Raw genomic sequence first — 14,194 nt, forward strand, 5'->3', positions numbered from 1 at the left:
TCCCCGCTGAGCAGAGAGTCCGATTTGGGGCTCAATCCCAGAACCTTAAGATCATGACCTGAGCTGAAGGCAGAGGCTTAACCCACTGAGCCACCCAGGCATCCCTAATTTTTTAACAAATGTAATATGCCTTACTCCTAAGTATGGTTCAATGATCAAATTCTGTTACAAAAAATAAATATTTCTCAAAGACAGGAACCTTGCTTGGTCCTCCCATAGTGTTTTGCAAAATAAGTACTTGTTGACTCTAACTACAGTTCTCCGTATGAAGGTCCTCTCCCTGGTAAACTTAAGTGTTCCGTTTTGCTGGGTCCTGGACCAAACTGGCTTCTGCTACCCAAACTCACTTGAGGCTAAAAGTCATTTCTGTGATTTGCAATGAAGTTTCCTTAGCAGATAAGTTTCGTGAATACAGACCAGTCGGTGTGCGATCCGTCCAGGAGGGAGTTCAAACAAAGCTCTCTGCCGTTAGTACTCTGTCCACAGCCTTAAAATTTTGAGTCCCTCTGGTAACAAATTTCACTTTTAGGAATTTGTTGTAAGAAAATAATCAGGAGATATGAGCCAAGACTTAGGTGCATAGATGTTTATTGTAATGTATCAATTACACCAGCAATAACAGGAAGCAAGCTCCATGTTGGACCCCTGAGGAGTAAAATAACGTTCCGACATATTTATATGTTGGAGCAGCAGGCAGCGTTTGAAAACCATGTGCTCGGGTATTGAAGGGAATGAGGGAATGGTTACATACATTCCTAAGACCTCTAAATATGTGGTCAACTTTTGGAAAGGGGTGGGACTATTATTAAAAATATTTATTCTCTTCTCCGGCTCTTGACTGGGGTTCAGTTGTGAGATTCATTTTAACTGCTGGGATATAAGCAGATGTGATGCTAGGGGAGGACTGAAAGGCCATTGTGTGATTTGGCTTCATCTCTTGAGCCTTTGCCATTGCCAGGAGAACATACCTAAGCTAGCCCACTGGGTCTAGAGAAGGATGACAGGTGTGTGCAGCCAAACCAAACCACGCCAGCTGGGTACAGTCTGGTTCAGTCAACCCCCAGTGAACCCACAGATCCAAGAGAATGAAGCATTGGGAATCCACTGAAGGAGACCGGGGAGGTGGCTATTGTGTAGCCCTGGATGATCATAGACTGATATAGGAAGAAGCTACACTCCAATTCTAGAAAGATCTTTTCTCCAGTGATAAAGCATACATGGACTTGTGCAAATAGTCCTTTACTTTTCTCTTCAAGTGTCCATTTGATCCATACTGAGCTCACCCAGGTTCAAGGGGTAGGGGGACATGAACCTCACCCCTCAGTCAGAGGACTATCACAGTCCCAATATAAGAAAAACATGTAGGTTGGGAGATCATTTACAGCCTTCTTTGGAAAATATAATCTACCATATAAAATTCTCAGAACATTGCTTTATAAGCACTATGTATGCGTTAGCTACTTTCATTCAACAAATATTTACTGAACACCTACTATGTACCAGCTACCGAGTTACAACCTGGAGACGAGCAGTGAACATCTCAGGGGGAGTCCCTGTGCTCATGGGTTAGCTGAAGAAAAGCTGCAGGCTGAAACCCATTGTAAGAACCATGCCCTGGTAACTGACCAGATGAACTATTGGGCTGGAGATAATTTTCTAGTGAGTAGGCCAGCCCCAGGAGACCAGAAAATACTTCTGGCTATAGACGTATTTTGCTTGATTGTGTCTGCTGGATGGAGGCTTTGCTGGCAGCCTCTCTGAGTGTACAATGAAGAGGCCAGGGTTCTCAAAGGGCTTAGAGTCCAATTCTATTTCTTTCAAGCAGTTACTATAGCTTTAATGCAAAGCAGGTGTTGGGCTTGGTTTAAAAAAAAAAAAAAGAAGAACTAAAGGGACCTGGCTCAGCTTTGTAGTAGCTTGCAACTCAAAGTATGATCTCAGCACAAAGTGTGGTCAAATGGTGTCAGCTACACCTGGGAGTTTCATAGAAATCAGAATCTTGGGCTCTGCTCCTGAACTAATGAATCAGAATCTGCATTTTTAAAAATTTAGTTGTGGTAAAACACGCATGCAAATTTATCATCTTAACCATTTTACTTATTTTTTTTAATTTTATTTTATTTTCTTCTTTTTTTTTTTCTTCATGCTGTATGACCTTTAATTAAGTATAGAGACTTCCAATCACGTCACTTAGGGACCATTCTACTCGCTGCTCTGTTTGGCTGCCAGTCTCTTGTCTCTCTCTTCAGCATTGGTGAGGTGGATACCCTTTCCACAGGGACGAGAAATCCATGGCTTGTTACCTTTGCCATTAACAAAAATGTTGGAGAGTCAGGTGGCAAAGCTGTTGCCATTGGCATCTTTCACATGAACCACATCAAATGAACCAGGGTGTCTCTCTGTTGGTGATCACACCAATTCTCCCCAGGATAGCACCCCCAGTCACCACACATAGATTACGAGTGTCAGACTTGATGGAATCAGTAATCTTTCTGGTCTCCAAATCAATCTGAATGGTGTCATTCACCTTGATGAGGGGATCAGGATAGCAGATGCTAAGAGTCACCAGATGAGGGATTCCTTTCGTCCCCACAAAGATCTTTCTCACTTTGCACAACTTATGCTTGGCCTCCTCGAGTGTAATCCGATGAACAGCAAAGCGACCCTTGGTGTCATAGATCAGACCGAAATTCTGCCCAGTCTTGTCAATGCTGATGACATCCATAAAACCAGCAGGGTAGGTAATATCAGTTCGGACCTTACCATCAATCTTAATAAAACACTGCATACAGATCTTCTTTACTTCATCTCCTGTTAGGGGATACTTAAGTCTTAGGAAAATGATGAACTGGAGACATTCTCTCAGCTTATGGGGACCAATAGATGGGCAAGAGTGAACACAGTGGTCAGTTTATCCAGCATCCGATGCTTTGGAGTTGCTACACACTTCAGATGCTTCTTGGGACCATGAGGCATGGCTGCGCTGGGCATGAAAAGAGAATTTTATTCTCTTTCCTTATTTTTTTTTCTTTTTAAGTCATTTCCACACCCAGCATGGGGCTCAGTGCAGTACTTGAACTCATGACCCTGAGATCAAGACATGAGCAGAGATCAAGAGTCAGACCCTTAACCAACTGAGCCACCCAGGTAGCCCATTTAACAATTTTTTAAGTTTTTTTTTTTTTTTTTAAGTAATCTCTGCACCCACTGTGGGGCTCAAACCCACAACCCTGAGATCAAGAGTCACACATTCTTCCGACTGAGCCAGCCAGCCACTCCTCATCTTCACCATTTTTAAGAGTACATTTAGTGACTTTTACATTGCTCTACAGACATCACCAGGATCTGTCCACAGACCTCTGCATCTTGCAAAACTGAACTCTGTACTCATTAAACAGCAGCTCCCCACCCCCTTCCCCATGTCTGTCTCTATGAATTTAAAAACACCAGGCACCTCATATAGTGGAATCGTGCAGTATTTGTCCTTGGGAAACTGGCTTATCTCACCTAGCACAATGTCCTTGAGTTTCATCCATGCTGCAGCAGAACAAGCATCTTCGGGTCCTGAGTGTGCACAGGAACGTCAGAGAAGCCCTGCTCTACTAGATTACTGGGAGCCGAGACAGGACAGGAAAGAATGTCCAGGAGCACAGTGCCGCCTGGGGTTCAGACTTTCCTTACTCCTCTTTCAGCCAGCACTTTGGGGTCATCTTCAGTGTATGAGAGTAATTTGGGATTCCTAAGATCAACAGATTGGGCTCCAATCTGTCAATAAACAGGTGGCTAAACTGGCCTCTGGACATCAAAAGTTTCTGGCCTACAGGAAGTAGGCTGGTGAAAGTACAACTTGTCTAGCGCTCACAAAAGAGCAAGGGCAATTAGACATCTGTGGCTGGACCGCGTAGGGTTAACAGCCCGCTTAGGTTCAAGCTTATTTAATAGCACATACGTTTATATTGTGCCAGCCACTATTTCAAGTAGTTATCAAATATTAATACCTTTAACCCTCATAACATATCTAGCAGTGGAAGCTATTATTATGCCCATTTTACAGATGAGGAAACTGAGGTACAGACTGGTTGAGTAACTTTCCCAAGGTCATATGACTGGTAAATGATGAAGATGGGATTTGAACCCAGGAAGTTAAGACTCCAGGACTTTAGCAACTACACATGTCTCCCCTCTGGTAATTACTTGACTTGAGTCTTCTACCAAAACTGAGCAAGAGGGAATTAAGCAGATTGTGGGTGTAATGTGGGGTGGGGTCTACTTTAGCCTTAGGGGTTAGTATATATGTAAGAAAAAAAAAAAAAAACAGAAGCCAGAATGTCAGAAAGTAAGCAGGAAACCCTTGTGATCTGGTGGGGTTTTTTCCTCAGTAGGGCAGAGGAATATATGGGGTCCATGTTCACATTACATAATAATCAGACTGGTTTCCCTCCTACCCCTCTAGCCACACTTTCTCTGCCTCCTTCACGGGCTTCTTCCCCTCGACCTTCTTCAAAGCCTCCTTTCTCTCTCCCATGCTCTCCCTCTCTGATCTCTGTTGTTCTATTAGCTTCCAAGTGCATAAACCCCAAATCCATGCTGCTTACTGTGATCTTTCTTCCTGGTTCCAGATCCTATTTCATTGCTTCCTGGTGGCTCAATGAAAATGTCACACTAAGATTTCCAACTCCACCTCTGAGAAGATGAACCCGGTTGATTGATGACTTGGAGATCAGTGGGGAGCCCAATGTCACAGGCAGACTGCACTCGGAGCAAGATGCCCAAACAGCAGGCATCATCTCCCTGCCCCAGCCCTTTCCCCCAGGGTCCCAACTCACTGCTGGCCTCACATCATTCTCTCTATGAAGCTTGGAACCTTCATCATCTTCTCCTCCCTTTCTCCAAACCTTAGGGAGACTCCCTCCTCAATGCATCTCAAATGTGTCTTCCACTTTGCATACTGTCGCTGTCAGAGCACAGACCTCCAGTCTAGTCTCTTTAGCCCCCTCTGCCTTCCTCCCAAGATCCCACCCTCCCCGCAGCTCGGGCATCTCTCCTGAGCGTAGCTTTCTTTGGCACTACCCCGTAACTCCATCCCCGCATCTTGGGGAAATTTGCGGACTGCTCAGTGAAAATTACCTCCCTCCTTGCTTTTTTTTAAATAACAATCTCAAACTTAGAGAAAAGTTGCAAATATAGTACAAAGAACATTTTTGTTCCTGAACCATTTGAGAGTAAATTGCAGACCTGACGCCCGAAGATGTTAGTGTGCATTTCCCACAAGCAGGGACATCCTCCTACACGCAGAGTACACCCCTTTTAAAAGTTGGAAAATTAACATCGATCCCTTGTTACCATCTAATCCTCAAACTCCATGCAGTTTTCTCCTGATATCCCCAGAATACCATGTTCACAGCAGAAGGATTGGGTCCAGAATCACACGTGTGTCCGTTGTGGTGTCCCTTTGGGCAACTTTAGTTTGAGCAGCTTCTCATCTTTCCTTGATATTTATGCCCTTGATGTTTTTGCAGACTACAGTCCAGACACATATAGAGTGTGCCTCGATTTTGGTTTGACTTGATGTTTCCTCTTGATGAGATTCAGGCAGGAAGAGCGCATCTTTGTCAGGAATAGAACCCAGAAGCAATGCTGGGTTCACGGTGTATGGTTGCAATTTGCCCCAATCCCACTGATGTTCCCTTGCATCCCTGGATGAGCGTGGAGTCTGCCAGCTTCCTCTTCAACAGTGACTCTGTTTCCTTTCATAAGTATTGTGTGGAAACCATTGAAACTATGTCAATAATTCATCCCTCGTCAGGCTTTCAAGTGAGTCATTTCTTTATGCATATCGGAATGGACCAGTGGTTTTCTATTTTATTCAGTGTGTTATATATAATCTGTTACCATCATCACTTTCTTGCTCTCTCTCATCCCATTACAACTGCTTACCTAAAGAGGCCTTTAGCTATGTTTTTTGGCTACGGAGTCCTGTGTTTATCAAAACTGTGTACTTCGTTCCTGTACAGAGGATGGTTTTTATCTGAGTATTTGTTACCCAAATGCCTACAGTTATGACTCGCTTATGAAGCAAAGTTGTCATAACATGAAACTTACATGCTAATGGACCATAACACTGCCTACACTCAAATAAAGTCTCTCCCTGTTTCACGCTAGCAGACATCCCTACCCATCAACACCTTTGTGGCTTGTAGCAACATCCCAAATCATAATGCAAATCCGATGCAAATCGGTTCATAAGGTGAAATTGCAAATCTTGCAGAGCTGCAGGGTTTCATGGAGCCCATGAGAGTAGCTTAGCAGCAGCCCCACACCTTGAGCGAGGCCGCTTCATGGCACCAGGGAGACAAAAGAGAATGATGAGACAATGTGAATAAGGAGGATTTAGAAAAGACCTTAAAAAAGTGGATGAAGCCATCACATTAATTTTGCAGCCCTCTCTATGAATGTGATGTGAAAGTCAAAAATGAAGCAGAGACTATCATACAGATTTATCAGGAAAAAAAAAAGTTTAGTTTTGTTGTTGTTGTTGCTATTCTCAGAATTAGCACATGGCTGAAACCACAATCTAAATTTCGTTAGAGGGTGAAGTGATTGTCAACATTTTGGTGTCTTTTCTTTTTCAGGATAAAAGGTTAATCAAATATTTTCCTCCTTATTTACTGTAAAGTTCCCAACCCTTCCATGAGGGTCCCCTTAAAATGGCCTTGTCTTGGTGCCAGTCACCCGCAGGTCACAACCCCTCCTGCACACACAGAGGAAACTCAGAGCCTCTGTGGCCTGGGTGAGCCTCTGCCCCTTCTGAAGTTCTTTGTATGGGTCACCTGGTCTCCCGGGCCTATGAACATCTCCTCTTTCTCTCCCCGCTTGTCTCCCTTGCCTCCACGTTTTTTTACCTTTTTTTTTTTTAAAGATTTATTTATTTATTTTAGAGTGACAGAGCACACATGCACTCAGGGACTATGTGGGGGTACGGCAGAGGGAGAAGGAGAAAGAGAATCTCTCTGTTTTTTAAAGATTTTATTTCTTTATTTGACACAGGGGCAGGGAAGAGGAAGCACAAGCAGGAGGAGCATCAGGCAGAGGGAGAAACAGGTTCCCCCATTAGCAGGGAGCCCAATGTGGGGCTCGATCCCAGGACCCCAGATCACAATCCGAGCCAAAGGCAGCCGCTTAGCCAACTGAGCCACCCAGAGAGAGAATCTCAAGCAGACTCCCCGACTGAGTCCAGAGCCTGACCCGGGTCTCGATCTCACGACCCTGGGATCATGACCTGAGCTGAAATCGAGAGTCGGATGCATAACCGCCTGAGCCACCCAGGTGCCCCAGCTCTGGTCTCATTTTCCTCACTTATAGAAGAAAATATCTCAGTCCCACCAACTTCACAGTATTGTTCTTCTAGTCAATGAGTTCACGTGTAAGAATAGCAGTTAATCAGCAACATGTCTTCAGTCTTTATTCTACGTCTGACCGTGTGCTAGGAGCTTAACGTGGATTATTGCAATGAACTCTCCCCAAACGTGTGAAGGTGGAGGACATTACGGGCTTGCATTTTACAGACACGCAAACTGAGGCTCCAGGAGCTTAAGCGATTCGCTGATGATTCCTCGGTGGTTGCAGGAGCGAAGATCTGAGTCCAGGAGCTCCAGTTGTTAACTGTCAGACTATCCCGTGTATAAAGGGCTTTGAGGACTGAATGGTACTCTGTGAACACAGGCACCATTATTGTTATGCTTCCCTCTGTGTGCTCTGAACTCTGGAAAGCTTTGAATGACAGAGGAGACATTACCAGAAGACATTCCTTTTGTGTGTGACTGGTTGTCCGGACCCCAGAATACTTCACTACTGGCACCCAGTGGCATCCGTGGGCATTGCCTAACCCTGCGCAGACCAGTGACTCTGAAGCATGTGCCTGGGAAGACCAAGGTGCCCCTGAGTGGTAAAACAGCAGCAGACCAGCTCATCCCAAAGGACATTTCTTAAGGTTACCAAACCCTCCTCCAGCAGCTGTGGCAGAGGCTAACCTTGGTCACTCTGCCCTAGCTTTCCCAGGCCTAGGTGGGTGGGACCAGGCACAAGAACCTAAAAGGAAGTTTGGTTTCTGTTAGATAAGAGAGGAGAAAAAGGCACACGTGGGGTTCTGTGTTGGGTGCTAGAATTTGCTGTTGGCGAATGCAAATAGGCCTGTTAAATACCCACCTATACAAGGAGTACAAATCCACCCACCTGGCCAGTCAGTTCTCAGCACCCCCAGGCCTCCCTGGGCCAGGGTGGGGGGGTAGGATTTACAGCACAGGGTCCCTTCCTCCCCTACAGGCATCCCTGTTAATGGTACTTGCTCAAGGGGAGCCTCGGTGGCTCAGTGGGTTAAAGCCTCTGCTTTCTGCTCCGGTCGTGATCGATCCTGGGATGGAGTCCTGCGTTGGGCTCTCTGCTTCAGCCTGCTTCCCCCCACCCCTGCCTGCCTCTCTGCCTACTTGTGATCTCTGTCTGTCAAATAAATAAATAAAATCTTTTAAAAAAATAGTATTAAAAAAAATGGTGCTTGCTCAAGCCAGGAGTGCCCCACCCCATGGGATAGCCATCCGGCTGGCCGCTGTGCTTTGCATTTCATTCTTCCAGATGGGCTGCGTTTGTCCCCAGCTAGTGTCTGCAGGAGCTCAGGTCAGTGAGTGGGTGCTAATTTGCCTAACAGGCATAGAAGGGGTTTGTGTGTCACCAATGCCATAGGGGAGGGATATTACAACCTAAACATGCCCTGGAGGCGTCGGATCTGACTGAGGCAGTAAAACCACCAATTTCACGCAGCTGAGGAGACCCGCTGAGGGGAGGGCCCGGGAGGTGGAAGGAAGAAGCGTATTGGTTGACAGAACAGCGGAAGACTGGGAGGAAAGCAAAGAGCCCCAAGACACCAGACCTCGCTCTTTCCAGTCTAGACTTTTCATGGGAGGGAAGGGCCCTGGGGAGGGTCTTCTTTCCTACAAACGAGGAAGTTGAGACCTAAAAAAACCATCAAGATCAGAGCAAGTAAGCCCAGACGGTGAAGGACAGAGCTGGCAATCAAACCGCATCTGGAAGCTTCCACTCCAGCACACCCTTCATGAGTTAACATCACACACCCAATTTCAACAAACACTCACTTGTAAAACAGCTAATACATATGCCCTTATGCGGAAGCTGCAGCTTAAGCATATCAGGCAAGAAAACTTGGGGCGACAGATCTCTTTGCAGCCCATGCCCAGGACATCTGCAGGGTTTGCCCACCACCAGTGCCACTACTGACAGTTGTTCAGGTATCACACTGCATAATAGCATCCTGCTAAAGGGAGAGAGGGCTAGTATCCAACTTTAGCTCTACTCACTCCACCACGTGTCCTGGGTTTGGGGCTGCTTCTGCCCCACAGAAGCTGGAAGGCAGGTGCTATGCCCCCATCCCCAAGTGGTGGGTGCACAACGCTGCGTCAGCCTGGAGGAGGTGATTATCTCCAACTCACACAGGTCCCATCTGGGCTAGCTCTGTCATTCTGCATCCATTCCCCCTTCTTCTGAAGCTAAAACACAATTTTCTTTGGGAAAACCAATCCTGACCCAATCTCAATGTTGTGTTGCATGGAGCTGACCCCATTCACATCTCTGGTACTGGACCAGCGACTCAAGCCTGTGATCAGTTTAAGTCTGAGGACCTGAATCCATGAGGATTAACTTCAACATGATTACTGTGAGTATGAGTACTGAGGCAACCCTTCCCCTGGTGTTGCCAGTCTTGGGAGAGGAAAAAAGGAAAAGAGGTAGCATCGTTTGAAGCCTCAGAATCGGTTGTGTGATCAGATTCAAGCCCCTAAATTTCCCTGTTACAGGAACCAGTTTTCCTTTTTGCTTAGGCTGGGTTGTGTTGAGTTTTTGCCCTCATGACCAAAAGAATCAAAGCTTCATCTTCTGTGAAGCACCTCTAGCTTCCTCTACCAGACTGTTCAAGAGACCTTGCTATATCTGAACCGATTCTAATAGCCTGTCCCCAACCCCTAGGGCTTGTTAGAAAGATGGCGTAGCGGGGGACCTATTAACACACACCTGTAATACCTACCCTTTCTCTTCTCCCGGTTCTGGAAGACGCAGAAGCGCTTATCCCTCAGGTCACCAAGAGTACTGTCAAGCAAAGACTTGCATTTTAAATTCCATTTAAGCTCGCTCTACAGAGCTGGGTAACCAAATGAGACAGCCATGGAAAATATATGACTTTCATTATTATGACGTGGAAAGCAGAGCTGTCTAATTGCTTTTGTCCACTGATGTATAAAGATTGAGACCAGATGTGTTTAAAAAAAAAAAAGGAAAAGAAAGAAAGAAGAAAAGGCTTATGTTGGCTGTTGCTTTGAACAAAGCAGTCTGATTTCCTCTCTCCCTCTCTAAGGGGAGGACGACATAAAAGTGTTTTAACTGCTTGTAAGTTTTCATAGCCTCGTTGATTTTGCTTTTCACAGAAGATAAAATTGTGAAATTGGCCTTGAAAACTTTATTTTCGCTTTCCTCGATTCAAAGGGACAATCGTGGAACTAAAGAACTGAGCTGCGGGTCAGGCGCGAGCGTTCCTTTCTTTCCCGGCAGCTGCTGTGCAGAGGGTCGTGGGAGGAGTGAGCCCCAGTGCAGATCGGACCCCACCCCCGGCCCTCAGCCAGCGCACTAGGGGAATAAAGTCTTCACATGGAAATCCACGGGAAAGGATGAGATGGTGATCATCTTTAAATAGAACCACCCAGGGCCCAGCTTCTGTGTTTCATTTTCCGCAAGAGCCCCTAAATCTGCTTCAACATTTTTTTTTTAACCTACCCAGTTATTTTTAGCACATCCAGGCAACAGAGCCCAGCAGGCCCATGGAGGTCCTAATGACGTCCCTGAGTTGGGCGGGTGGACTTTGAATCTCCTTTCACAAAGGTGCATTTGAAGGATGCAAAAAAAAAAAAAAAAAAAAGTGAAGAAAGGAAAAAGTAGTGCAGACCCAAAGAGGGTAATGATACAGAAGCCAGGGTGCATGGCCCTAAGCTTGGGAGCCAGGGTTCCCCACTGGAAATCTAATTCATTTAAAGATCACCTTGTTACTTTCTTATTAAATTTTTATTTATTTATTTAAGAGAGAGAAAAGCAAGGGTAGGGGTGGAGGGAGTGCTGAGGGAGAGGGAGAGACAGAGAATCCCAAGCAGACTCTCCCCTGAGGGGAGCCCAGAGCGGGGCTCCATCTCAGAACCCCGAGATCATGACCTGAGTCAAAACCGAGAGTCCCACGCTTAAGCAACTGAGCCACCCGGGTGTTCCTACCTCATTACTTTCAAAATTAAGGTTTTCCTTGAAAATTAAGAGTGTGTGTGGTGAATTGGGAAAAGACAAGTCTCCCACAGTAGCAGCCCTCTCCTGAGGGTCCTGGGTTCCATGAGTCATGGTTTTGAGCCAAACCTGGGAAATGGGAGTGAACGGCAGGCAGTTCCTCTGCAAGAACTCCAAACAGTCCCTTCCGCCTCGGTTCACCTCCTCAGCTACTGAGGAAGAGGAGTTTGGTGGCTCTCTGCTCCCCTGGGGCAGGCTCTCTCCTCCCCATTCCTGGCCCTGAAGCTGAGTAGTTGCATCTCCCAGTGTTTACAGGGACTTCCTAGCTCCCTGGGGGTCCTTTCCACTCTCAGCTGGAGCCCCCCCACCACCATGTTAATCCCTGAGTTGGGAAAGATAAGGAATGTTAATGAATGTCCTTCATATACTATACAGGGAGCAACCCCTCAGTGATACCACCAGAAGACAGAAAGAAATGATTGACTGAATGAATATGAGATTTTAAACACTTTTGCTGGGGTGGGCAACATTTCCCAGCACTTGTTTTCGCACATCTGTCTCTCCTTCCTTACCGTTATTATCATTCTAAATTGGAGTTGCTCTCTTTTCTAATAGGGCGCCCTTGGCTTTACGTTAATTCCAACCTGGTTTCCGGAGGGATGACTAATGTGTGGCATTGTTGAAAACATGCAGTGGAGAAGGCTGCGGACCCATTCTGCCACTGTGCTTAGGAGCCAGTGACCTTGGGTAAGTAATCTAGCTGCTACAAGCCTTGATTTCCTCCTCCATGGGATGGTGGCAGAGCTGACCACTCTCCTGTGTAGCACCGTTACAAAGATTCGATGAAAAATGACAGTGGCGGGGCGCCTGGGTGGCTCAGTGGGTTAAAGCCTCTGCTTCCGGCTCAGGTCATGATCCCAGGGTCCTGGGATCGAGCCCCGCATCGGGCTCTCTGCTCAGCAGGGAGCCTGCTTCCTCCTTTCTCTCTGCCTGCCTCTCTGCCTACTTGTGATCTCTGTCTGTCAGATAAATAAATAAAATCTTAAAAAAAAAAAAAGAGAGAGAGAAATGACAGTGGCGCTCCATGAATGGGGCCCTATTGTGATCATACCATTACCAGAACCTCCCTTGTAACACAAACCCAAGATATGTGTTGGATGTCTCCCCAGAAATGTGACTGCCTTGTAAAAAGGAGTATGGCACTTTCCTAAGGGGGGCACAGTCACAGGTACAATGTGGAACCCAGGATTCCAGCACATTCTCCTCCAAGGGCCCTTGCAAGGGTTGTCTGCTCAAACATCCTCCGTCTAAGAGAAGCGGTCCTCCGCTAGATCCACCGCAGAGGCCTGAAGGCCAGGTTCCCTCCCCTTCCCTGACCACCTCAAGACCTCGAGGGACTGACCCAGAGAAAGACACATCCCCTGATATCAGCCTGTACCCAGGCTGGCCAACAACCTTCCATTACTTGGAAATTTGAATTGGGAAACCTGGAAGGACCTGGGCCATTATAGTGGGATCATGAGGGTCATGAAGTTGGGAGAAGAGAAACCATGAGAAGCAGGAGCTGCTTGAGGGAGAACAGTGGAGCTGACCTATTCTCTGGTGCCATGTCCTGTCCACATCTCCTTAACACAAACTGCTTTTCTCCTGGGTCAGAAGAGATGAGAGACAGTCCAAGCCTTGTGTAGTGGGCTGAACTGTGGCTCCAGAAAAAGACGTGCCCACATCTTAACGCCTGGAACCTTTGAATGGGACCTTATTTAAAAGAGGGTCTTTGAAGATGTAGTTAAGGATCCTGAGATGATACCAACTTAGATTACCTAGGGGGACCCTAAATCCAATGACCAGCATCCTTTTTTTTTTTTTTTTTTTTTTAAGATTTTACTTATGTGACAGAGAGAGACACAGTGAGAAAGGGAACACAAACAGGGAGTGGGAGAGGGAGAAACAGGCTTCCCACCAGGCAGGGAGCCCAATATGGGGCTCAATCCCAGGACTCTGGGATCATGACCTGAGCTGAAGGCAGATACTTAACGACTGAGACACCCAGGCGCCCCAACCAGCATCCTTATAAGAAACAGAAAAGGAGAAGGTGCACAGAGACCCTGGATGAGGGAGGCAGAAATTGACTTGTTACACTGCCACAAGTCAAGGGATGCCAGGAGCCACCAGAAGCTAGAAGAGGCAAGGAAGGATAGTCCCCCAGAGCCTCTGGAGGGGGCACAGGCCTGCCAATGCTTCACTTTTGGACTTCCAGCTTCTAGAACTGTGAGAGAATTAATTTCTGTTTTATTTTGTTTTGTTTTGTTTTGTTCTTAATTTACTTGACAGAGAGAGAGAGATCACAAGTAGGCAGAGAGGCAGGCAGAGAAAGGGGGGAGGCAGCAGGCTCCCCACTGAGCAGAGAGCCCGATGCGGGGCTCAATCCCAGGACCCTGAGACCATGACCCAAGCCGAAGGCAGAGACTTAACCCAGTGAGCCACCCAGGTGCACCAATTTCTGTTGTTTTAAGCCATGAGGTTTGTGGCAATTTGAAACAGAAGCTCCAGGAAACAAATACATCTTGCAAACCCAAATTGCCTGAAAACAGAGATATCAAAATTACGGGCAAGTCTGTCTTTGAGGAATTACTCCTACTCTGTATACAAGTAGGTACGGCAAGCTAGCAGCTGTTTCATTTTCATCTCTAAATATCCTTTATTGCTGCCCCTACAATAAAATAACGACAGAAATAGCAACCGTTAATTGAGCATATACTATATGCCAGGAACTCTAATGTGTTTTACACTGAATCCTCACTGTTTTTTCTTTCATCCTCAAAGAATATCCTTCCTTTCACACTGCCTTAAAATAATTCCCATTTTACAG

General features: G+C 46.3%; 1 pseudogene across 1 annotated transcript; it reads right to left on the reverse strand.

Moving 5' to 3' along the window:
• Positions 1-2,202: 2,202 nt before the first annotated feature.
• Positions 2,203-2,976, reverse strand: LOC308349340 (small ribosomal subunit protein eS4-like; annotated as a pseudogene). The gene has a single exon. The product of its transcript is annotated as a small ribosomal subunit protein eS4-like (transcript).
• Positions 2,977-14,194: the final 11,218 nt, after the last annotated feature.

Source organism: Martes martes, assembly GCF_963455335.1.
Source record: "Martes martes genome assembly, chromosome: 1".
NCBI lineage: Eukaryota > Metazoa > Chordata > Mammalia > Carnivora > Mustelidae > Martes > Martes martes.